General features: G+C 45.8%; 1 long non-coding RNA gene across 1 annotated transcript in view; it reads left to right on the top strand.

The window, feature by feature from the left end:
- The window catches only part of LOC122472690, a 60,394-nt gene that overhangs the window by 17,029 nt on the left and 17,546 nt on the right, over nucleotides 1-25,819 (top strand). The window contains exon 2 of the long non-coding RNA XR_006294504.1: nucleotides 24,334-24,458. This is a non-coding gene — a long non-coding RNA (uncharacterized LOC122472690). The remainder of the gene's footprint in view (nucleotides 1-24,333; nucleotides 24,459-25,819) is intronic.

The raw sequence follows: 25,819 nt of genomic DNA, 5'->3' as shown, positions 1-25,819 counted from the left end.
AGTATAAATAGGTTCAAAGCGCTAAACTATCTCTAAAGAATTAGAGTATAAAAATAGAAAATATCAAAAAAGATAAAAATTATTAAAAATATCCAAATATGAATTCTGAAGTTGAAAACTATAACTAAATGAAAAATTAACTAAGTGGCTTCAACAACATATTTGAACTAACAGAAGAAAGAGTCAGCTAACTTGAAGATAAGTCAATTGAGATTACCCAGGCTGAGAAACAGAAAGAGGGATGAAGAAAAATGAGCATCTCAAAGACCTGTGGGGTATCACTAAGTATACACACATACACATAGTGGGAGTTCCAGAAAGAGAAGAGAAAAAGGGGCAGAAAAAATATTTGAAGAAATAATAGCTGAACACTTCCCAAATTTATTTTAAAACATTAACCTATGCATTCAAGAAGCTCAAAAAACTCTAAATAGACTAAACTTAAGGGCAGTCACACCTACACACTTCGTCGTCAAGTTTTCAAAAGACAAAGAAGGAATTTTGAAAACAGCAAGAAAAAAGTAACTCATTCTATACAAAGGATCCTCAATAAATTTAACAGTTGACTACTTATCAGAAACCATGAAGGCCAGAAGCAGTGGGATAACATTTTCAGATAAACAAAAACTTAGAGAGTTTGCTGCTAGCAGACCTTCTTTGCAAGAAATACTAAAGGGGCACCTGGGTATTAAGCATTTGACTCTTGGTTTTGGCTCAGGTCATGATCTCACGGTCTGTGAGTCCTCAAAAACCCTGTGGGGCTCCATGCTGACGGTACAGAGCCTGCTGGGGATTCTCTCTCTCCCTCTCACTCTGCCCCTTCCCTGCTGTGGTCTCTCATTCTCTCTCTCTCTCTCTCTGAAAATAAATAAACTTAAAAAAATACTAAAGGGAGTTCCTATGGTTTATTTTATGTATGTATGTATTTATAGAGAGAATGAGCAGGGGAGTGGAGTAAAGGGAGAGAGAGAGAGAGAGAGAGAGAGAATCATAAGCAGGCTCTGCACTCAGTGTGGAGCTCCATATGGGACTCGATCCCACAAACCTTGGACCATAACCTGAGCAAAAATCAACAGTTGGACACTCAACCAACTGAGCCAAGAGGCACCCCTAAAAGGAGTTCTTGTGGTTTAAATGAAAGGACACTAGATAGTAACTCAAATCCACCCAAATAAATAAAAAACACTGGTAAATGTAAACACAAAGGTAAATACAGAGATAATATAGATGTCACTTTTTTTCTTTTTGATAATAATTTTCTTCTACCTAATTGAAAAACCAATTGCATAAACCAATAATTATAAAACTGTGCTAATAGGTTTATAATGTATAAAGATGTAATTTGTATGACAATAATAGCAAAAAGAAGTGAAAAACAACAGTACTAAAATTTTGTGTACTATTGACATTTAGTTGATATTAATCAAAACCATATTTTTTTTTTAATTTTTTTTTCAACGTTTATTTATTTTTGGGACAGAGAGAGACAGAGCATGAACGGGGAAGGGGCAGAGAGAGAGGGAGACACAGAATCAGAACAGGCTCCAGGCTCTGAGCCATCAGCCCAGAGCCTGACGCGGGACTCGAACACACGGACCGCGAGATCGTGACCTGGCTGAAGTCGGATGCTTAACCGACTGCGCCACCCAGGCGCCCCAAAACCATATTGTTTTAAGGTAAAATGTTAATTGTAATCCCCAAGACACCCACTAAGAAAAGAATTTTTTTTAAAAAGGAAATGAGGGGCACCTGGGTGGCTCAATTGGTTGAGCGTCCAACTCTTGATTTCAGCTCAGGTCATGATCTCACAGTTTCATATGTTCAAACCCCACATCGGGCTCTGCACTGACAGCATGGAGCCTGCTTGGGATTCTCCCTCTCTCTCTGCCCCTCCCCCACTCATGCTCTCTCTGTCTCTCTCAAAAAAATAAACATAAAAAAAATTTTTTTAATTTTTTTTTAACATTTATTTATTTATTTTTGAGACAGAGAGAGACAGTGCATGAACGGGGGAGGGGCAGAGAGAGAGGGAGACACAGAATCGCAAGCAGGCTCCAGGCTCTGAGCCATCAGCCCAGAGCCTGACGCGGGGCTCGAACTCACGGACCGCGAGATAGTGACCTGAACCGAAGTTGGATGCTCAACCGACTGAGCCACCCAGGCACCCCCCAAAAAAATTTTTTTTAATAAAAAGGAGAAGTGTCTGGGTGGCTCAGTTGGTTAAGTGTCTGACTTCAGCTCAGGTCAAGATCTCACAGCTCTTGAGTTTGAGCGCTGTGACCTAACAGTTATAAACATATATGCACCCAGTATAAGAGCACGCAAAATTCATAGGAAAAAAATCTGTTTTGTATTGAGCAAAACCTACCCCCATTGCTTTTACTTGTTGGTCTTATTTCTGCCATCTAGAGCCTCACACCAAGTAGATCTAATCCCTATGTGACTTGAGAGCTGTTCAGATATTTGAAGACAACTCTCATGTCTTTTCTCACTTAATTTTTTTAATATGACCCTCATCCTTTCTTCCTTCCTTCCTTCCTTTTCTTTCTTTCTTTCTTTCTTTCTTTCTTTCTTTCTTTCTTTCTTTCTTTCTTTCTTTCTTTCTTTCCTTCCAATTTGCTTATGTTCTATAATAAAGAAAGTTACTGCAGTGTTAAGAGTGGAACCTACTTTCATAGACTTGCAGAGTTGGAAGGAAACTAAAATTATTTTTTTCACAAACCTCTAATTTTATAGATGAGTAAATGGGAGCCCAAGCTGGTTAGATCCAATTGAACTGATTAATGGCAGACCAACATCCATAATCTAGACTTCCAAACTCTCTTCTAATGCTTGTTGTAACATTTTCCTTGTATGATCCTTTTCCCCACTTTGGGTACTAAGAAGGGTTTCTGGCTTTGGATGAGTGAGCAACTTTATAACTTTTCTTTCTCCCACTTTCTTCAGTAGAATTTGGCATCCTTCATCTCAAATTTGCCATAGAAGAAAAAAAGCTAAAAGTAATGGAAGGAACTACACTGAGCACTAAGAAACATAGGTGCTCATGTTTTTTTGGTCACTAACCAACTTCTGAGATCTTGGTTAAGTCACTTCAAAAGTAATAAGGATTATTATCTGGGTGCCTGGGTGGCTCAGTCCGTTGGTCATCTGACTCTTGATTTCAGCTCAGGTCATGATCTCACTGTTGGTGGGATCAAGCTCCCTGTCAGACTCTACACTGACACAGCCCCAATCCTGCTTGAGATTCTCTCTCTCCCTCCCTCTCTACCCCTACCCTGCTGGCACACAGGCTTTTTCTCCCTCTCTCTCAAAAATAAATAAATAAACATTAAAAAAAATTCTTATCTATTCAGTAACTACTGTTTACCAGGCACTGTGTTAGAAACTTTACCCACAAGCCTCTATATTTGTGTTCAAATGTGTCTCCTTTCTTGTCTATAAAATAAACAGGATGTATTACATGTTGCCCACTGACTCATCCAGTTCCAGAATTGAGTGATTGTGAGGGGCTATCTTTATTAGGATATTCTTATAGTTCCTGAGGCTCCACCTTATTTCCCTCGTTCCTATTTCTTAGCTGGCAGTGTGAGCTTGCTGTTGAATAATTGCTCCAGACATATCACTATAGTGAGTCCGTGGGCTGTGGCTTCTCACCCTCTACCTTCCCAAAGGGCTTTCCATTTTCTGTAGGAATTGACGTTACTCTTACTGGCCCATTTCAGCGTTTCCAGGGTTGTATTCTCTGCCCTTTTCTCTCTTTAGATTCTCCTCATAGGCCTTTGTTTCACTCTGATGACTTCTTACTTCACCTGAGGGCTCAGAGAAGTCAACTTGGAAAAGGTCACTCAACTTATATCAAAGTCGCTGACTTGGCAGCTGCTGACATCATTGCCTTTGTTATTTCTGATTCCTGTCTCTAAAAGTCTACTTGTTCTAAGTTTTTCACACTTGTTTAAGACCTACCTCAAGCCCTGTCTTTTCTATCATCACCTCACTCTGGCCTTCTCAATTTACCCTGCATGTGTTGTCTGCACTACCCACACAGCAGGTGCCGCCTTGGGACTTCTGCCTTGGGAGCCTCTATGGTCTAGTGGTTATGAATGTGGGGTCTGGAGTCAGTGAGCCAAAGGATGAATCTCAGCGCTACTACTTATTAGCTGTAAAACCTTGGGAAAATGACTTAATCTCTCTGGGCCTCAGTTTCCTCAACTGCAAACTGGAGATGCTAATAGCACATACCTCATAGGGTTTTTGTGAGGATATATGTGTAAAAACAAGTAGAGTGGTGCCTAACCCAGGAGAGAAGTACCCAATAAATTGATTCCATCTCCAGATCTGGGGATGAACCCTCATTGGCTTAAGCTGATCAACAGAATCCCATCTGTCTTGCCAAAGTGATTGAGTTAGGGATGGGTACATGAACTTGACTGGTCCAGAGGAACTTTCAGGACTGTAGTTTGATGATGTGGTCTCAAAATTGAGAGCAGAACAGCTGGAGCCATTTTTTTTTCTGCTAGCAGGAAGCCAGCCCAAGAACAAAGCTGACACCTATAATACGGCAGAGCTAAGAAAGCCAAAGAGAACTGGAACCACAGTTCTGATCTCCTGAGGTGCCTCAACCTCTTGAATTTTCCATTGCTCCAGGCAATTAAAAAAGTTACTATTCAGGGGCGCCTAGGTGGCTCAGTCGGTTGAGTGTCCGACTTTGGTTCAGATCATGATCTCGCCCTTTGTGGGTTTGAGCCCCACATCAAGTTCTGTGCTGACAGCTCAGAGCCTGGAGCCTGCTTCGGATTCTGTGTCTCCCCCTCTCTCTGCCCCTCCCCTGCTTGTCCTCTCTCTTTCTCAAAAATAAAATAAACATTAAAAAATTTAGTATTCAAGATACTTTATTAGTTTCTTTAAAAAATCATTTGCAACTAAAAATATCTTAATTGATCATATTATTATTATTACCTTCCCATGTGTATTCAACCCTTTGTCATGAGATTATAATGTCATTTGGAACAGAAACTAACTTACTAAGCACCATGTTGCCGTGCCACTGGGCATGGTGCTGTCACATCACAGGTTCTCATTCACTTAGGATTTATGCCATGATATTTGCTCCCCCTGGTATTTCTGGACTTTGAGCATCTATGAGGCAGAAAGAGACAGTGGCCAGAGTCCCCAGCAGAATGATTCCCTGTTGCTTCTTCATCTTCTTACTGCACCATAATAATAAGAAAGTAAAATCCTTCATAGATTAGCTAAAGCTAATCTTACTACACTCTCGGCATTATATACACAGAATGATCTTTTTTCCTCTCAGTCACCCATGGCTGCTTTTACTGATGCTTGGCGAGGTTATTTAAGCATGTAGTTCACACATTTTCTACATATCATCATTTGGGATCCTGCATTCAAATGACTGTATCCACGTCTTTAAGTTCCCATTCCACCTCACAGAAAACAAAACTGGAAATCAGAGACACTACATAATGGGTGTGGCTTACACGTGAAAAATGATGTAGAGCTCTGTGTCAGATGCACGCTGAAAAATGCTTACGACTGGGGCACCTGGCTGGCTCAGTCAGTAGAGCATGCAACTCTTGATCTCAAGGTCGGGAGTTCAAGCCGCCTGCTGGGTGTGGAGCCTACTTCAAAAAAACATGAGCTTAGGGTGCCTGGGTGGCTCAGTCAGTTAAGCATCCGACTTTGGCTCAGGTCATGATCTTACTGTTTGTGAGTTTGAGCCCTGTGTCGGACTCTGTGCTGACAGCTCAGAGCCTGGAGCCTGCTTTGGATTCTGTGTCTCCTCTCTCTGCCCCTCCCCCACTTGTGCTCGCGGCTCTCTCTCTCTCTCTCTCTCTCTCTCTCTCTCTCTCTCAAAAATAAATAAATGTAAAAAATATTTAAAAAAAACATGAACTTGGGACTGATATCAAGAGATGGATAAATAAATGCACATTAACTTCAAAGAAATATCCAAGGTACATATGATTCATTTTTTAAAAATAATTTCTTCCAACATTTTCAGATAACCCATCACCTGCTCAATCACATCAGAGATCTTTACTTTTGGGTATATTTTTCTTTTGAATAAGAGTTTAAAAATCTAAATAGGACCATGCCAAACATACTATTTTGTAACTTGATTTTTTTTTTGTAATTAACAATAATCTCAGGAGTCTTTCTATGCCAGTACATACAGATGTACTTCATTCATTATAAATGGTTTTCAATAGCAAGAATGTATCAGAATATAACCACTTCTTACAATTAATAAGCATTTGAGAACTCCCTCACCAATTTTTTGCTTTTATAAAAAATGTTCCATCCAGCATCATTGTACTTTGCTTCTTTATTCGTTCAGGTATCCATGGGAGGAGAAAAATCTTGGGGTCTTGATGTTATAAATTAAGTGGTCTGAGATAGAAAATGAACATCTTGGGGTAACTGGGTGGCTCCATTGGTTCAGCACCCAACTCTTGATTTTGGCTTAGGTCATGTTCTCATGTTCCTGAGATCGATCCCCATCTGACTCTCTGCTGAGAGCTCTGAGCCTACTTGGGATTCTCTCCTCTCCCTCTCTCTCCCTGCCCCTCCCTCTCTTGGGCTCTCTGTCACTCTCTCTCTCTGTCAAAATAAATAAATAAATAAACATTAAAAAAAAAAAAGAAAATGAACATCTTGAGGTTCCTATCTTCAGCAACCTCATAGTCTATAGGGGACCAGACACATGCATACATAATTTTCACATTAATATAAGGGAGAGGGAGATGGGGTCACCTCAATGTTATGGGAGTGCAGGAAAACAGAAAGTAAAAGGTTTGGTCAGGTGGATGAATGACAAGGCGGCATGGAGGAGGTGGCCCTGAAGTCTGGGTTTGGAGGATAAGAAGGTTCTGAGGTTTGGCTTGCTTGTCTTCCTATCATCGCCTGGCAATGTGCCTGTTATTTGTCTGGACTCTTTGTTCGACCATCTGGTTGGATGAACAGTGACAGAGATGGAAGGGAAAGGTGCTCTGGAGAAAGGAGACAAAGCTCAGGAACAAAAGTGGGAACATGCATGGTGTGCTCAGAGGGCAAAGAACAGGCTGCCGTGGCTGGAGCACCTAGAGTTTCGATTGCCTCAGGGGAGTGAGGGGCTGGACAGAAGTTGGGAGTTATCAAGGGCATGGACTAAAAAGCAGCTGGGAAAGGGGCGCCTGGGTGGCTCAGTCAGCTGAGCATCAGACTTTGGCTCAGGTCATGATCTTATGGTCTGTGAGTTCAAGCCCCGCATCAGGCTCTATGCTGATAGCTCAGTTCCTGGAGCCTGCTTCAGATTCTGTGTCTCCCTCTCTGTCCCTCTGCCCCTCCCCTGCACATGTTCTGTCTCTCACTGTCTCAAAAATAAATATAAACATTAAAAAAAATTATTTTTAAAAAAAGCACCCAGGAAGAACTTAGGTTTGCCTGGAAGAAATTTTTCTTCAGGGTGTGGGATGAAGGTTGGATAGAGAATTTCAGGACAGAGGAGACAGCTCTCTGATCGGGATGATAGGAGCCAGAGAGACGGATCGCTGTCATTAAAAGTAGCCCTGCAGCTCCAGGTTTTACTGAGTCTGTTACTATGACTATGCTTCACTTTTGGGGGGTTGTTTCTGCTCTGAATTTAAATGAAATAGCTATGTGGAAGAAAAACTGCAAACTTCTAGAAAAGAAAAAAACCTACCTACTTTCAGCTGCCACTGTGTCCACATCCATAAAAATCCCCTCCACTCCCCATGGATTTCAACACGCGGTTTATCTCATTCGTTCCATAAAACATCAGATGCAACGTTAATGGCCTCACCCCAAAAAGATAACTGGACAGCCCTCAAACATTCAGCAGCATTCCAAATAACCTTTTGCTGGAGCCGGCCTTCTACGGGGCCGTGTGGATGTCAGACACACACAACGTGAGTCACGCTGACATAGCTGAGATGCCTGGGTTGCGATGGCATCTCAGGGGTACCAATCACAGGCCAGAGAGAAGCCATTGGCTGGAAGAAACAATGCCAGAGTGTTCACATCAATGCAGAAGGAGAACTGGCAATAATGACTGCAGCCAGAGGAAGACGAGGACCCCGAAACAGGGTGGGCACATGTTGGGGACGCCGGCCCCACTGGGCAGATGCATTCCAGAGGCTCAGGCCATGGTCACACGCCCTCCTTATTCTGGACTTGCACCCAGAAAAATGAAGAAGGCACAGATTTTCCCCCAAACGACTTCCTGAACAGAATGCCCTCCTGTCTTCTGGGGTTCAGAAATCCAGGGTTGATACCAATAGCCCAAATCTAGTAAGCCCTTAACATCTATCAGGCATGGTGTTAAGGCATCTGGCAGGTAACCCATTTAATTAACTCACAACTCCGGAGTGAGATGATTTTCACAACTCCCGTTTTATGAAGGAGGGAACTGAGGCTAAGAAGGATTAAAAATTTACCCAAATCCCACAGTCAGTCTCTGGCAGAGGCGCCACTCGAACCACAGTCTTTCAAAAGCCAAGGCCTGGGCTTCTGACCGCTGCGCTCACAGCCACGTGGCCAGTGCGTGGCATCTGCACCACCCACAGCAGCTGCCCTCCCAGATGGCGGAGCTCTGAGCATTGGGCAAGCAAGACAAATTCTAAGAGGGATTCTTTTTACACTCCTGGTCTCCTGGGGGTCCAGCAGGCACGTTTAAGGGTGTCGTTCACTCTGCACTGCTTTATTTCAGTGCCGAGCTGTTCGAGTCGCCAGGGGAGGCACGGTGGGAGCAGGGGGAGGGGGTGAGGGCGTGCCGGGTGCACCTGGATATGGCAGCTCTCAGGAGGGGCTGCAGACTGCAGACAGTGTGGCCGGCTCCCGGATTTGCAAGGCCAACTTGCGAGATTCTTCCGTCTCCAGCAAGTTTGCTCATTACTTTTCTGGCCTGGGTCTGTCTTCATTTGTTTTCCTTCTTTTTTTTGTTTTCTTAATTTTTTTGATGTTTTTATTTGTTTTTGAAATAAAAATGGGAAAGCACGAACCAGGGAGGGGCAGAGAGAGGGAGACAGGGGCTCTGTGCTAACAGCAGAGAGCCCAATTTGGGGCTCAAACTCACAAACTGTGAGATCCTGACTTGAGCTGAAGTCAGATGCTTAGCCAACTGAGCCACCCAGACGCCCTGTTTTCTTTCTTTCTTTAAAGATTTTTTTCCCTTTATGGTGTAAACCTTTTTCTGGCATTATGTATGCCAAGTACTGGAGCTAAATCATTCACATTAAACCCTCCGTAGGCAGCGTCTCGTTTGGTCCTGTAACAGTAGAATGAAGTAGGTACTGTCATTATTCCCATTTTCAAATGATGAAGAAACTGACCCTCAGAGAGGTTAAGTGATATCTCCAATGCCTGCCCGATTCCATGCCCTGCACCCTTAACCTTGATGACGATGTGCTGACGATGAGTCGTGCCCTCACACCGTACAAGTCACCGTTTCAAGTACTTGCCTCGTGGTAACTCATTCAGCCCTCACATCACTGTGACAGGGACCACTATCATCTCTGTCCAATAAATGGGGAAACTGGGCACAGAAATTTGCCTACCCTCACCCAGCCTAGAAGTGGCAGAGCTGGCTGGCATTCTATTTGACTGCTTATATTCTGTGATACAATAGGAAGACATCCCCTGGTTTTTGTTTGGCTTTCCACTTGAAGTCTCTGGTGATAGCTTGGACGGGGAAGCCAAGGTGCTGAGAACAGAGTCTCCAGGCTGGACTGGAAGAGGGTGCCAGTGACGCTGCAGCCCCGGGATGGGGGCGGCAGAGACAGCAGCCACAAGCTGGGGGCCCTGCCAGGAAAGGCCACAAAGCCCACTGGTGGGCTGGCACCCCTGTGCTGGGTGGTGCACAGGGACGAGTCGTGGCTTCTAGAAGGCCAGCAGAACATGGTCTTTGGGAGAGGAGAGAACCCAAGGGAAGGGCTGGCGTGACCTCAGCATTCAGATCTGAGAAGGGCTGCCCTGTGGGATAGGGGATGTAGGTAGCAGCCCTCCCAAGAGCCAGGCGAGAAGAAGTAGGTTTCTGTTTAGACGACAGTGAAGACGTTTCGGGAAGAAAGCAGGATACATCCCCAACGGGCCACGGAGCCTGTGCCCAGAGGAGGGGCTTATAAGAGAGAGGAGATGGTCCACCCTGAAGCTAATCTCTTCATTATCTCTGCCCCTAACCTTCTGAAACCCTATCCATTTTTGGAGTTTTGACTCCACTGTCATTTCCTCCACACAGCCCACCCTGACCACTCCCCACACACTTGTAGAACTCAGTTTCATTCAGGGGACAGAAAGGCTAAGTATTCTGAGGTCTAGGCTAGTCCACGTTCATTCAGAGCAGGGGTCCCTCCCCAGTGGGCTGGGATCAGTCATTCAGGTGACTGATGCCTCAGACACTCTGGAATCCAGCCCAGTCAGTCCTGGGACCTCTTCTCCCAATAAGCCCATTCTCACGGCAAATATGCCCTCTCTGCTGTTCATTTGGACTTGGACGTTGGATGCCTGTCACCTCTCTGGGATGGTGTCTCCTGGTGTTAGCAGCTTCTTGCATACATATGTGCATTTCTCAGGTGCTCCTGCCACACTTATTGAGCACGTACCATATGCTGAGCACTATTGTAATGGCTTTCCAGGGGTTATCTCATTTAACCCTCCCAACAACCCTGGGAGTTGATGTTATGATCACAGCAAGTCACAGAGAAGGAGATAGACACCCAAATCCTCAGCAACTAAGGAGCAAGCCCTGGCCCAAACACAACGTCAAAACCTTGGGCATCAACATCTGGGATTTGTTTCTGACTTGTCCTCAGTAAAAAGAAGTCAGAGACCTTCTTTGTATCTCTCCTAGCAAGTGTCTTTGCATAGCAGTTGTTCCATAAGTGTTAGCTTATTGACTGTGCAAAGACATTTATCATCTGCTTTTTCCATGTTCGGTGAGTGAAAGTGCTTTTGAGAGGGCAAGAGAGTGTCGAATCCTTGCTAGACAAACTCAGGTACTTCTTGAAGAAGTGAGAGATTTGTAGGCAGTGTCCTAGAAAATTGTGTTCGAAGTCATTATAGGAGCTGTGATATAATATAAAATTGATATTTGGTTTTTGTCCCTGGATCCTGACACAGAGTTCCTAACTCCCTTGGAATTTCCTCGGTGAGGGGAGTGATTGGAGCATTCTTTGTTCCAGGAAGACCACTCTTGGTGGCCCCTACATAGCTTCAGGATGGAAGCCTGTCACCAAAAAGACGCAGGCATGATTAGAATGTTGGAACTTTGAGCTCCTTCCCCCAGCCTCCTGAGAAGGGAGAGGGGCTGGAGATTCAGTCAGCCACCAACGGCCAGTGATTTAATCAGTCATGCCTAGGAGTGGGGAACACCCCGACTCCCTGGAGACACAAGCTCCCGTGCTCTGGATTCTTCCAGACCTCACCCTATGTACCTCATCATCTGGCTGTTTATTTGTGTCCTTTATAGTACCCTTTATAATCAACTGGTAATAGTAAGTCAACTGTTCTTGAGTTCTGTGAGCCATTCTAGCAAATGATCAAGCCCGGGGAAAGGTCTTATGGGAACCCCTGAATTTATAGCTGGTCAGTCAGTAGTGTAGTTGGCAACCTGGAACTTGTGACTGGCGTTGGACATAGGGCAGTCCTGCGGGGCTGAGCCCTTAAACCATGGGGTCTGTGCTAACTCTGGGGAGTTAGCATCAGAACTGAATGAATCCTAGGGCACCCAGTCAGTGGGAGAATTTGTTGGTTTTGGGGAAAAGCCCCCACATTTTGTGCCAGAAGGGTTGTGAGTAAACACAGTTCATAGAAACAAACAGAAAGGGGAAAAACAGTTGAGAATGAGGGGTACAGGGAGATGACCCCATATCAGCATAACCTTGATTAATTGACTCAGCCCATCAAAACCATTTTATTAACTGCCCTTCCCTCTCTGTCTGCCACTTTTAGGAGAAAACTGGCTCATACCAGGATTGATGTTAAAAATGCACCTTCCAGGGGTGTCTGGGTGGCTCAGTCGGTTAAGTGTCCAACTCCTGATTTCGGCGCAGGTCATGATCTCATGGTCATGAGTTCAAGCCTCGAGTTGGGCTCTGAACTGATGGCAGGGAGCCTGCTTGGGATTCTCCATCTCCTTCTCTTTCTTCCCCTCCAACTCGCACACACACACACTCTCTCTCTCTCAAAATAAATAAAATAAACATTAAAAAGAAAGATGAAAGAAAGAAAGAAAGAAAGAAAGAAAGAAAGAAAGAAAATGCACTTTCCAGAAAATGCCAAGGCATCAGTGTAGACTTGACTTGATCTCTGCCCAGTCTGTCTACATCTCCAGTCCTGGACAGTTAAGATCTAGTGCCCAGTGGTGACATCAAGTCAGAAGAAGTCTCTGGGGCACCAGCGTGGCTCAGTCGGTTAAGTGTCCGACTTTGACTCAGGTCATGATATCACGGTTCATAAGTTTGATCCCGAAGTTGGACTCTGTGCTGACAGCTCAGAGCCTGGAGCCTGCTTCGAATTCTGTGTCTCCCTCTCTTTCTGCCCCTCCCTGTTCACGCTTTGTCTCTCTCTCTCTCTCTCTCTCTCTCTCTCTCTCAAAAGTAAATAAACATTTTAAAAAATTAAAAAGAAGAAGAAGAAGAAGCCCCTGAGATCACCATGAAGGTTGCATTCATTTCTCTTGCTAAGATAGGAAAGTAGCCTCTTGGTTGTGAGACTTTTTTTTGTAAGAAGAATTGAAACATAAAAAGGGTTTTTTTTTGGTGAAGTTCACATCTAGCTCATAAAAATGATGTTTGAAGAACTTCTCCAAACTCTGTATGCTTTGGTCAATTGACCTGTTACTGTAACGAGCAAATCGGAAGCCACAAATAAATTGAGGAAGAAGGTATACTCTTCACCACAAGATTCGTTGCTTATCTAGACACTTTATCATGGTACTTCTTTGTTTCTTTTTAATTGTTTTTTAATGTTTATTTTTGAGAGAGAGAGAGCCAGAGAGACAGAGTGTGACTAGGGGAGGGGCAGAGAGAGAGGGAGACACAGAATCCGAAGCAGGCTCCAGGCTCTGAGCCATCAGCACAGAGCCTGATGTGGAGCTTGAACTCACAAACCATGAGGTCATGAACTCAGCCAAAGCCGGATGCTTAATCCACTGAGCTACCAGGCACCCCTCGTGGTACTTCTTTAAATTGAGAGCACTTCTGGTACATTTTAAATGCTTTCACTCACTTACAAGTGAGATTTATATATTCTATCCAGAAAATCTGGTGAAGTGTCCTCAATTTTGAAATCCTTAAAAATCTTACCATGTTAAAGCCAAAAGGGGCATTTGTGTCTCTCTTCCTCGCTTCAAAGATGAGGAAACAGCAGCCTGGAAAAAATTATATGGCGTGGTCACATCGAAAGGCTTTGTCTGTGACAGGCTGTCCAATTTCAAGTTTTTCTCCATTACTGTGCATCTTCCTTGTATCCAACATATCTGTTAGTCCCTGTTTAGGATCCTCTGTTTGGTCCTCAGCTGCTGTCATAGATGCTTAATCATTCCCTGATTCCTCTTTTGTATTTTTTCCCATTTGTTATTGAAAAATTTCAAACATAAAATAGAGAATATAATATAAATAACTCCCATGTGCCCCTCACTCAGCTTCTACAATTATTAACATATGACCAATCTTCTTTTATCTGTACCTTTCCCCAGCTTCCCTTCCTGCACAGATGATTTTAAAGCAAATCTGAACAATCACATAATCTCATCTATAAATACTCCATGTGCAACTGTGTAAGAACCCTCTCATACAAATACCTATATCTGTATCTACAATACAATTATCACAACAAAAATTAACAATAATTCCCTAATAGCATCAAAATTCCACAATTGTCGGTTCACCTCTCTGTCTGCATATGTGTGTCTCTCCTTCTCTTTTGCAATTGATTTGTTAGAATCAGGCTCCAAACAAAGTTGGAAATCAGATTTCAGGTAGCAGGTGGAATGATCAGCTGACCATCCAAAGTTCTTTCATTAGAATGTTTGGAAACTAGGGGAAATAAATTGCATACTAAGAATACTTGATAATAATCATGGATCACATTTATGTATGCCTTTACACTTCATAAGCTACTTGAGCCATGGAATTTGCGTCAGATAAGGTACACAGGTATCATTTGCCTCAGAGAGAGGAAACTGAGGCCTGGGGGGTTTTACGGGACCTAATTAAAGGTCAACTGAGACCACCCAAATTTCCTGCCTCGGCTCTTCTGACTGCAACAAAATAACATTATAACCATAGAAGCTCATTAACTTTTACAGCAACCTAGGAAGTAAGTGCCTTTATTCTCATTCCACAGATGAAGAATCCCAGGCACAGAGGGGCTGAAACAATTTCTCAAGGTCACCCAGCACCAGCATTTAAACCCAGATCTTTCTGATTCCTGACCTCAAGCTTGTAACTCCTGTTATATACCAGTATTGCATTGCAAGGCAGCTGTAATCATCAGTGTTGAAAGTTACCTATTGACTTTATCTGTTTTCCCTTTCAGAATTTGGCTTTGATTATGGACTCAAATTCTGTTAAAAACAATGTGTACTTTTCAGACATTGCATAAACGTGGATGTGATTTTCCTTTATCTGAAGTTCTACATGACTCCCCGCTAAATAATTAAGAGCTGAAAATAAATCCTAGGCTTTGGACCTGTCTGCCCCAACCCCACACAGCCAATGGCTAGCGACACACAGTCCCCGCCTTGGCCTGGCTGGGCTTAGTCTGTCTTGTGCTTTCAGGAGCAATCAAAGCCCTTTTTAGAAAATATTTCCTGGGCTTCTGTGGCCTTGGGTGGACAGAGTTTTCCACTAGGCTTTTTTTTTTTTTTCCAGCCACACTGGCCCTTAAGAAGATGTTACTCAAGGCTCCACACCTACTTCAAACATTTTTAGGGGCCCTGGCTGGGGCCTCGTGCACGATTGCCAGGAACCCTCCAGAGAGGAGGAGCCCAGCGTTGGGCCTTGCCTTGGTCACAGTGTTTACTGAGAGTTCCAGAGGCCCGCTGTCAGTGTGGCGATTCTTTTTTTCTCACACTTCCCCAAACAGCATACTCTTGTTAGGCAGCTGCTGCTCCCAAGGCTGTCTTTCTGCCCCCGGTTGCTTTTCCCATGTTTGTATCCCTGGTGGGATTTTCTCCCCTTCCTTTTTTTAAGGGCTTTCTCCCTAAGTCTCTCTGTCGCGGAACAGCTGTGCTCTGATATTAGATAGAATGTTTTCTGTGCTCACCACAAGCTTATGAACAAAAGGGTTTTAAGAACCCTGATAAATGAACAAGGTCTCTGGGAAGATGAAATGTTACCAACATTTCAAACAATCACAATCCTTGTGCATCTCTAAAGCTTTGCCCTTTCAAAGCAGTGCTGGGTGGGTATTTGGTTGTGGAGTCTTGTAGACTGGGATTTTTTTTTTTCCAGTCTCCCCATCGACCTGACATGGGAAAGTCGGTCAGAAGATGGCCCTTCACCGGCCTCAAAGCCCCACGCTTGCTTTCCCATTGGCTGATTGTCTCAGAGTGAGGCCCCTCTGGAGAGTTTCGGGGAGTTTGGTCAGCAAGGGGAGCAAGGCAGAGCTTTCTGGCTTCTATTACCTTCCCGGTGCTGTTGAGGCTGTATCCTCATCTGAGGGTACAGACCGTCCCCGACTTACTATGGTTCAACCTACAGTTTTCCAACTTTATGATGGTATGAAAGCCATACCCATTCAGTAGAAACCATACTTTGGATTTTGAATTGCGATCTTTTCCTGGGCTACAGATACGCAGCGTGATGCTCTCTCACAATGCTCGGGGGCAGCAGTGAGCAGGAGCTCCGGGTCACCCACGCTATCACAGGTCAACAACCATTCTGTACCCAGACAGCAATTCTGATTGTCACTTTCACGACAGTATTCAATCAATTACATGAGCTATTCAACACTTTATTTTTAAAGGGGGATTTGTGTTAGATGATCTTGCCCAACTGTAGGCTAAATGTCAGGGTTCTGAGCGCGTTCAAGGTAGGCTAGGCTAACCTGTGATGTTTGGGAGGTTAGGTGTATTAAATGCATTTTCAACTTACTGTATTTTCATCTTATGATGGGGTAACTGGGACACTACCCCATCATAAGTTGAGGCAGACCTGTACTGGAGATCAAGAACACTTAATCAAGAGTAGCCACTCTTGATTATGAGCTACCTGTCAGCAGGTGCTGCGCTGAGCACTGGATATTATCCTATTCCATCTATAAAGCAGTCCTATGAAGTCTATATGTATCACCCCTAACTTTCAAATGAGGACTCTGAGGCTTGAGGATGTTAAGCACTTGGCCCAAGATCATTACAAGCAAGGGGCAGGGTCAGTTTTTAAACCCAGATTTTTGGGACTCCAAAGCCTCTGCTTTCTTTGCCCAAAATGGCATCCCTGAGGTGTCTGGCCAGGGGTGACTGGGGTCTCCTTAGACTGTTCTGATGTCCTCCTACATGTATTTAGGGCTTTATCCTAAACTGAGGGGCTCTTCCATCTTTAAACTCTTCTTGTTACCCCATCCCCACATCCCATCTATGCCCTCTGAAGTGTCTTCCTCAATTCCGCATTTTAATACTATCCACACCCTAGGATGCTTGCTCACAGCCCAGTCCGTGGTCCCAGCTCAGACGTTCGCTCCCCAGCCCACGTTTCTTCCTGGTACTGCTTTACATGGGAACAGAAAGGTCAAGGCTTGAAGTAAAATGACAGATGGAAAGAAAAGCCTCTCCCGGCCTGTGGAGCTCCGTGAAATCCTTCATTATGGGATTTCCCTTGTTGGGGCTGCAAGGAGAAGCCTGGAGGCTCACAGCAAAAATCTATAACACATAAAGGCACTGTATACACAGGCATTGCTCATCACAGTGAAAACATCTGACAAGCAGTCCCAAGGGTGGGGGCAGCAGGGTGATGGGAAGGAGGAGGGAGGAGAGGAGAGGAAAGAAAAGAGGAAAATGACCAGCATCATGATTTCATTTCCTGCCTGTTGGCTCTGTGCCTGCTCTCCTCACAGAGATCTGAAGAGGTCTTTTAAAAATTCAGCCGGAAAGATTTAGGCTAGACCAAAGAACATCAAAGCCACCTGAGCCTAGAGACTCAGGTATAGACCATTAAGGTATCTCCTTCTCTGGCAGTCTTTGACACTGGGTCCAGGCTCAACATTTGGGGGTATTTAGGGATGGGCCGGCACAGAGGCAGGGGCATGGACTCCACGGTTTTGGTCCTGTGGATTCAGGAAAGAGTAGTCATGGGTTGCCGTGAGGGGCATTGTCTTCCCAAGCTGGCATGGTGTGAAATCAGTAAGCCCATACAAGAAACTCAGGAGGCACCTATGGGGCAAAGCCCCCAAACTCCCATCTCTAGCCATACGCGTACACCCCTTTTCCTCTTCTGCCATCGTTCTTCCCCATCTTTTCTAATTTCCCATATTCTTTGAAGCTTCCCATTACCCCTAGGGAAAAACCCAGACAATGCATCTCTCCTTCTGGGATTTTCATGTTGATGAAGAAAAAGACTTCCCCCAGGACACAAAGTTAATCATAAATCACATGTTTCTAGCAAACTTGGGAGGGGTTTCATTCTTGGGGGGAGAAGGAGGGCAGGTTCCTGGGCCCAGACGTGGTGAGGCTGCCCAGTCCCAAGAGTCAGCTGCCTTCCCTCCGCTGCTCCAGTGCACCCTAAATGGGACACCTCCAGGTTCTTTTATGCAAAGGCAGGCTCTGAAAAGAGCACAGACCTTTTTGCAGCCATCTCAGGGAGTAGTCTGTGCCACCTGGCGAAGCCATGGTGGTGGCGATGTGGAACGTGGAAGATTCCCCTGGTTCCAGTTGAGCCATGGGACCTTGGACAAGTTATTCCCTCTTGTCTCTGTTTCTCCTTTGGCCCAAAGGGGTTACGTTTGAATTATCCTGCTTGGGAAGTCATGAGGATCAAGGGAAATAAAATTCGGGAAGTTCTTTGAAAGGTTGAAAGTGACATTTAAGTGACTGTTGTTATTCAGGATTTCAGCGAGAGGAGAAATAGGAACCCAAGGCAGGCCACCCCACCCCTTCTGCCCGAATTTGCCAAGCCTCTGTAGTGGCAGTGGCCATGCCCTGCTGGGAGCCGTGGGAGGAGAGGGCTCCAGAAGCCAGCAGTAGTTGGAACTGCGGCTGGCCGGGCCTGCTCCAAACCCCAGGAAAATCAGAGTTTCTGTGGAAACTTAAGCTGTGCCTGCTGGACCAGACTGGGATGGGGGTGGGGGCTGCACTCTGCCAAATGGTGGGCAACCAGTGGAGTGACAGCTGGAGGGTAGAGGGCTGGAGGGCGCGGGAGCCCTTCTCCTGCCAGCCTGTGCTAGGCCGGACCGCTGCCTGCCCGCGGCGTAGGCAAAGCCTGGGGGCTCTGAGCGGGGGCAGGGTGAGGATGGGGAGCCTGTGTGTGGGATGCTGGAGAGGTCTGGGGCCAGCCGGCAGGGCATACGGTGGTGTGCATTGCCCATTGAAACCAGGAGGACTGAGTCCGGCCTGCCAGTCCCTGCCTGGCCTTTACAGGAGGAGGTTTCCTGCTCTGCTCGAATCATATGAAAGCCCAGGGGCTCACCTGCTGCTCTTGATGTACAAAGACCCTCTGTATCCCAACCCCCTGACTCTCACTCTCCTTCCCCAGCACACATTCTGCCCCCCACTTCACACACACACACACAGTCCCACCTTCAGGAGGACACCCAAACAGAGAGTACTTTCCCGTTTGCTCCTGTGGGCACTTGTGCATGTCCGTTCGCTCTCCGTCCTCCCCATTGCCTGGCCACCCGGCAGAGCAAGATGGCTCACAGTGCGCAGCCAGTGACACGGGGTCGACGGAAAAGTCTGCCTGAGGTGTGACTGCTGTCACTCGGTGCTCTGGGATTTCGGGGTCAGCCCTCGGGACACAGTGCTGTCCTGCAAGACACCCGCTATCAGTTTTTATAGGCTGGCCCCTGACATGAACTGGCCTCTCGTAAAAGAGTCCATGACCCTTTCTGCAGGACACGACATTTTAAGACCCATTTAAAAAGCACATAACAGGGGCGCCTGGGTGGTGCAGTCGGTTAAGCGTCCGACTTCAGCCAGGTCACGATCTTGCGGTCCGTGAGTTCGAGCCCCGAGTCAGGCTCTGGGCTGATGGCTCGGAGCCTGGAGCCTGTTTCCAATTCTGTGTCTCCCTCTCTCTCTGCCCCTCCCCCGTTCATGCTCTGTCTCTCTCTGTCCCAAAAATAAAATAAAAACGTTGAAAAAAAAAATTAAAAAAAAAAAAGCACATAACATGGTTTTAAAAACTAAAAGGTACAGTTATTTCTACACGTGGAAGTTGAACCAATGTCACTGGTGTCACTGGCCCAAGGAGTCCCCAGGACTTCATTCCCTCCCCCACTCCTCCCCCTACCCCCACTGCTGGTCTTGGGAGAGTGATTCAGCCTCTCTGGGCCTCAGCTTTTTCATCCTGGAAAGGAGGGGGAGTGGGCCAGGTTTCCCTCCAGAAGGACAACTCAGTAATAACAGGAGGAATTATGTTAACATTATTATAGTTATAATATATAGGATGCAGAGGCATCTGAGTGGCTCGGTCGGTTTAAGTGTTCAACCCTTGACTTCGACTCAGGTCATGATCTCACGGTTCATGAGATTGACCCCATGTCAGACCCTGCGCTGACAGTGGGGAGCCTGCTTGAGATTCTTTCTCTCCCTCTCTCTCCCTCTCTCTCTGCCCCTCCTCTGCTCACTTGCTCACTCTCAAAATAAATAAACTTTAGGGGGGCCTGGGTGGCTCAGTCGGTTCGGCGTCCGACTTCGGCTCAGGTCACGATCTCACGGTCCGTGAGTTCGAGCCCCACGTTGGGCTCTGGGCTGATGGCTCAGAGCCTGGAGCCTGTTTCCGATTCTGTGTCTCCCTCTCTCTCTGCCCCTCCCCCGTTCATGCTCTGTCTCTCTCTGTCCCAAAAATAAATAAACGTTAAAAATAAATAAATAAATAAATAAACTTTAAATAAATAAATATACATATATATGATACCATATAATATATAGGATACCATACATCCTTCATTTTTTGTCTTCTAATCTTCACCAAAAAAGTGTACAATTTTCGTTGGTAAAGGCTTCACTCTCAATTCCTTTTCTGTATCAGTCACTTCATTCAAGTTTTACCGAAACGCTTGTACTGCCAGCACGGCCTCCAAGCCCCCCGAGTCTCCTGAGCCCTGCTTTCCTGGAATATTGCATCTGCCTGAAGGTGCCCCTCTCTGCTGCTGCCACCTTCCCCCTATTGGTTCTTCTGACACTGACGCTCCCCCACCCTGAAACCCCACAGCCTTGTCAATGAAGCCCAGGAGACCTGTCACAGGCTAGCATTTAGATGCAGTCTACTAAATCACCAGTGTTTATTACTGGTACTAGCTGTTGTTTTCCTGCCTTTTTTACAGATGAGCAAAGGAATTCGCTCGTGGGAACCTGCTCCAAAGCTTGTGCCTTTTCCTTCCGCCCACACGGTCTCCTTCTCCTGCCTCATTCCTACCACTTCTCACTTCCCTTTACCTAATTATTCCTGCACCTTGAGGGATCTGTGACATTTAAAGCCTCTGGGTTTTTGTTCTGTTTTGTTTTTTACAGGGTGTTCCTTCTGGCTAGTGTGATACTTACATGTCTGCCCAGGAAACTCCTATTCAGGTTCCAGACTCTTGCTCAAGCATTTCATCCTTTGTGAAATCTTCCCAGACCTCCTGAAAGTTGTTCCTTCCTCTGGTTAACACTGTCTTTTCATCCTGCTGTTAGTCTGTCCTATTATGAGGTTGCCATTGAATGATGTGTCTGCCTCCTCTAGGGACCAGTGAGCACTTCAGGGTAGGGACCAGGTTTTATTTGTTATGGATTCCCTTATCCCAGGCACAGTGCCCGGGCTAACATGAATTGAACAGTTTTTCGAGATGCTAAGTACTTTACACAGACTATCTTTTTTTTTTCTTAATCTTTATTTATTTTTGAGAGAAAAGAGATAGCGAGCAGGAGGAGGGGTAGAGACAGAGGGAGACAGAACCCAAGCAGGCTCCGTGCTGTCAGCACAGTGCCTAATGCAGGGCTTGAACTCACAAATTGTAGATCTTGCCCTGAGCCGAAATCAAGAGTCGGACGCTTAACTGACTGAGCCACCCAGGCACCCCTACATGGGCTTTCTTATTTAACTTTCCTATAACTCTATAAGATATCATTTCCCCCCTGCCTTTTCCAGTTGAGGAAATTGAGAGGGAGGAAGGTTATAATCGGGTTGTGGTGGTACCAGGGGATTTGTTCTGAAGCTGGGTTTCTCTATGCATTGTTTTTTACTTTACACTGTGTGTTTGGGGAGCGGCTATCACAGACTAAAGCTCTCCCTTGGTGTCACTCAGCCACTCTTTGGTGCCATTTCTAGAGGGGAAGTTAAGTCATTTGCCCAAGATCACATGGGTGGACAGGAAGAGTCAGGACTTGAACCCTGGGTAGTTGCTGGACAAGACCTGAGATGGTTGCCAGGAAGCAGTTAGTGAGAAGTCATTAGGTAATGAGTCATTAGCATGGGGTTTACAAGAAGAAACCCATAGGACTTATTTTTTTTTCTAGCTTATAGGTTAATAGGGGAAGTAAGTCATTAAAATGTACACAATGACACACACAAAAAGGACACGCCCGGCAGGTGCATAAAATAGGAATTGGGCAGAAGTTTCTGTGTCGAGGAGCTGTTGTGTGAAGGGAGCTGAGAAGGTAGATGATTTCTGGGTAAAGGGGAACATGACTCAAAATTCTGATGAAGAGGAAGAGATACGCTGTTGTGTTAAGCTGCAGCCTGCCTACCATGTGGGTCCCCTTTTCTTCATCTGCATAAAGTGGGGGTTGGATTTAATGGTCTCAGAGTCCCCTTCCAGCATTGATACCTTATGACTCTGGTTTTGTTTTCAAAGCAGAGGAAATATTAAACAGATACAGGCAGCACTTAGAGTCTCTGCAATTCCTGTGACTTTTTAAAAACTTCTCAGAGAACAGCCTCTCAGACATTTCCATGTAGCTGTCTGTTTTGAGACTTGTCTGTGGCCAGATCTCATCAGGAATCAGCTTTCCTCCATCCCTGCCCAGGGACTGTATGGGTTTTCATATTCAATAGTCAGGAAAATCAGCTGCAGGAAGAGGGGGAAAAAAATCATAAAGTTCTCCAGAGACGAACAGAACTGGTTTCAGGTTCTTCGTGATTTTGCATTATCCGGGCCAGTTCGTTCTTATGGTAGTGTGGATAATCCACCACTTTTATCTAGGAGTTGTGGGTAATCTGACCGATGATAGAGGGAAAGTCAGGTGTGTCTCCAGCAGGTGAGTGGGCCCTTCTCAAGGAAGCATGGAGAGCTGAATCCGAGGCTCTTTTCTTGCTCTTGCCCAGAGTCAGAAGGCCAGAATATTGCACAGGGTGGTGGTGGGGAGTCTAGTCACTTCCCAGAAGCCAGCCCACCCCACCCCCTTTGGAGAGTAAGAGGGAGATGAATGTAATGGTTTTGGTTCCAAGCCCAACCAAGGCTGCACTGGGGCGAAGGTTACCAGTGCTCAGAGTCTAGGGGAGTAGCAGCTGCCTGGGAAACCCATGGAGCTGCCAAGTGCCTTCCATTCGAGGATCCCAGCAGCACTTGGGGGGGGAAAGGCCCAGAAAGAATGGGGGAAGGGGTGGCATGGGGGATGCTGGGAAAAGGCTGCTGATAAGAGCAAGCTTTGCTGAAGCTCTGGGAGCAGTGACTTCTGAGTGGGGAAGAGGGAGGCAGGTGGGAGGTGGTGACCATGGACTGTGCCCCTGAACACCGCCTAATAGATGGTCGATGCCACAAGAGTCCTCATGGCCGGCTGCGGGAGACCTTCCTACAGAGGAAATAGTTTTAAACATTAGTGTAACAGATTTGTTTGTGCCAGGTACAGATGGCTTACAACTAACTTTATGTGTTTTGTGCTGTAAAATTTGGAGGGCGCCTGGCTGGCTCAGTCAGTTAAGTGTCTGGCTTTTGATTTTGGCTCAGGTTATGATCTCACGGTTCCTGGGGTTGAGCCTGCCGTGGGGCTCTGCGTTGACAGTATGGAGCCTACTTGGGATTCTGTTGCCCTCTTTCTCTACCTCTCCCCCTCCTCTCAAAATAAACTAATAAAAACCTAAAAACTGAAATAAACTAAAATAAAAATTGTGGGTGGTAAACTTGGAGCCCATCTTTACAAGGGTAATGAAGAAGATTCCAAAAAGGGAACATGTGCATGTTCATGATCTTCCCACTTCTGCTCTCACTCCTGCCTCTGTCTCTTCTTCCTCTGGGCAGGGAAAGCAGAGCAATGGGCTATGGAGGACGAGGGAGCAGGAAGAGGGCCTGGGTGGGTTCACAGCCATGTCTGGACTTGCTCCCTCTCCTCTTTTGGGTCTACTGAGCCTCCTGGGATTCCATAACTCAGTCCTCTTGCCCATTTGGGGAGCTAGGTGACCTTTCCCAAGGACTGGGCCAGCCAGTTTCTCCCAGCCCAGACTCCTCCTCCTGAGGCCAGATGCTCCTTCCATTGGACAGGCTAATTCATATGATCCCTGCTTAATCTCATGGTTCCCGAGATCCAATATCACACCCTCACACAGTGGTGGCTTCACCTAGCTTAAGGGAAAGACAATCCATTTGGGATGTTCTGATTCAGAGTATGGGCAAATAAGAAAGCTCTAATTTTCTAACATAAAGAAAATGCTACTGACCACTCTCCTCTACCTGCAGTGTAAGAGGTGCCAAGAGTCTCTTCTGGGTTCAGTACTGGAGATGGGGGTGAGGGGAACAGAAAAAGTGGCAAGCATCCATGCTCCCCATAGCTCATAGTCTCTTGCCAGACACAGATGTAAAAGTAGCAATAATACTGGGGAGTAAAGGTGGCTCTTAAAATATAGACAATGCGGGGTGGGCAGGGATTTCACACCATCCAATAAATGGCCAGAGGAATCAGGAAAGCTTGGAAGGGAATTTGATTCAGAATTCAGAGAATAAGATTTTGGTAGGGAGAGATGGGGGTTGGCACTGCTAGTGGTAGGAATATTTGAGCAAAGACATTGGGAGCAGGAAATACTGTGTGTAAGGAAGGTACGTGTTATGTTTGACCAAACCGCAGATGTTTGGGGCAAGTGGGTGATTAGAGCCAGCATGCAGATGAGAGTTGATGGAGATATAGGGGGCTCCAGCCAAAGTATAGAAGACCCTAGTTTCACCATATAGATTTTGGATTTTATTTTCTAGGCCCTATGGACCCATTTGAGTGTCATGGGTTTGAACACAACTGTCAGCACTTGTTCATACCTTCCGATCTACAAGACAACTGCCTAGAGCCAGGAACTCAGCCTGGTCAAAGTTAACTAGCTCAGGTGAGTAATGATCTTGTGACTACAACTGTCTTCATTAGCTCCATGCTCTAAAGAGCCCTGTTGAGAAGCAGGCATGGATACACTTGGAGTGGAGGAGCAAGATGGCTGGCAGAACCAAAAGGTACCTTGAACTTCTGCTAAGCCAGACTGAGGTCCAGAAGCAACTCAGTAATTCAGTGTAGTGAAAAGAACAGTAGAACCCAAGGCTCAGGATACCCAGGCTCCTGCCGGTTCTGCCACGAATGAGGTAAGTATGTTTGTTTGTTTGTTTGTTTGTTTATTTATTTATTTAATTAATTTATTTATTTTGAGAGAGAGAGAGAGAGAGAGACACGGAGAGAGAGGGCAGAGAAAGAGAATCCCAAACAAGCTCTGCACCATCAGCGCTGAGCCCAACGTGGGACTAGAACTCACCAACTGTGAGATCATGACCTGAGCTTAGATCAAGAGTCAGATGCTTAACCGACTGAGCCACCCAGGTGTCCCGGTAAGTATGTTTAGATGGGCAATTCATTCAACACACAAGTACTGAGCACATATCGCATGCCAGGCACTGGACTAGACATGGAAATCCAAAAGGAACAGGACCCAGTCCCCATCCTCGGACTGCTCACATCTAGACAGATAAATTGGTTGTTTTTTTTTATGTTTGTTTGTTTGTTTGTTTGTTTAGAGAGATTGAGCAGGGGATGGGCAGAGAGGGAGAGAGAGAATCCAAAGCAGACTCCACACTGCCAGTGTGGAGCCAGACGCAGGGCCCGAACCATGAATCGTGAGATCATGACCTGAGCCAAAACCAAGAATCGGACGCTTAGCTGACTAAGATACCCAGGCGCCCCAAGATTGTTTCAATACAGTGTTATAAATGTGCTTCTATTCCTTCCACCCTCGCTGTCTGTGACCCCTTATTCTGTACCTCTGTTTCTACAAACCAGACCTAGATGATGGCCAGGTTGCTGCGCCACCAGGCGCGACTCCGTGGGCTTTCTTGCCTCCAAGTGAGAGAAAATGCAGATGACCCCAGGCACCCTGTTTCCTGAACTCCTTTGGTCCACAGGCATCTTCCCTGCACAGACACAAGGAACCTGGTTCTTGCTCCTCGCTGGGAATCGGAATTTGAACAGAAGCTGTCAGGAAGGAGTGTGCAGCATACAAGTGGATGCATTCCATGCACATGCCGGAAAAGGCCTTGATTCCCCCTATAGCTCTTATCCCCTTGCCTGGCCTGAAAAGGGGAGTCTTGCTGTGACTTTTCTCAAAGATTATGGCTGCCTTCCAGATACATGGACTCCCAAGGGTCAAGGAAAATCCCATTGCTTTAATGAGGGGCCAGGACACACAGACCCCAGCAGAACAGACAG

This window comes from Prionailurus bengalensis, chromosome B4 (assembly GCF_016509475.1).
Source record: "Prionailurus bengalensis isolate Pbe53 chromosome B4, Fcat_Pben_1.1_paternal_pri, whole genome shotgun sequence".
NCBI lineage: Eukaryota > Metazoa > Chordata > Mammalia > Carnivora > Felidae > Prionailurus > Prionailurus bengalensis.
Note: the sequence above shows the minus strand (reverse complement) of the source record. Positions and strands in the feature narration are given on the sequence as shown.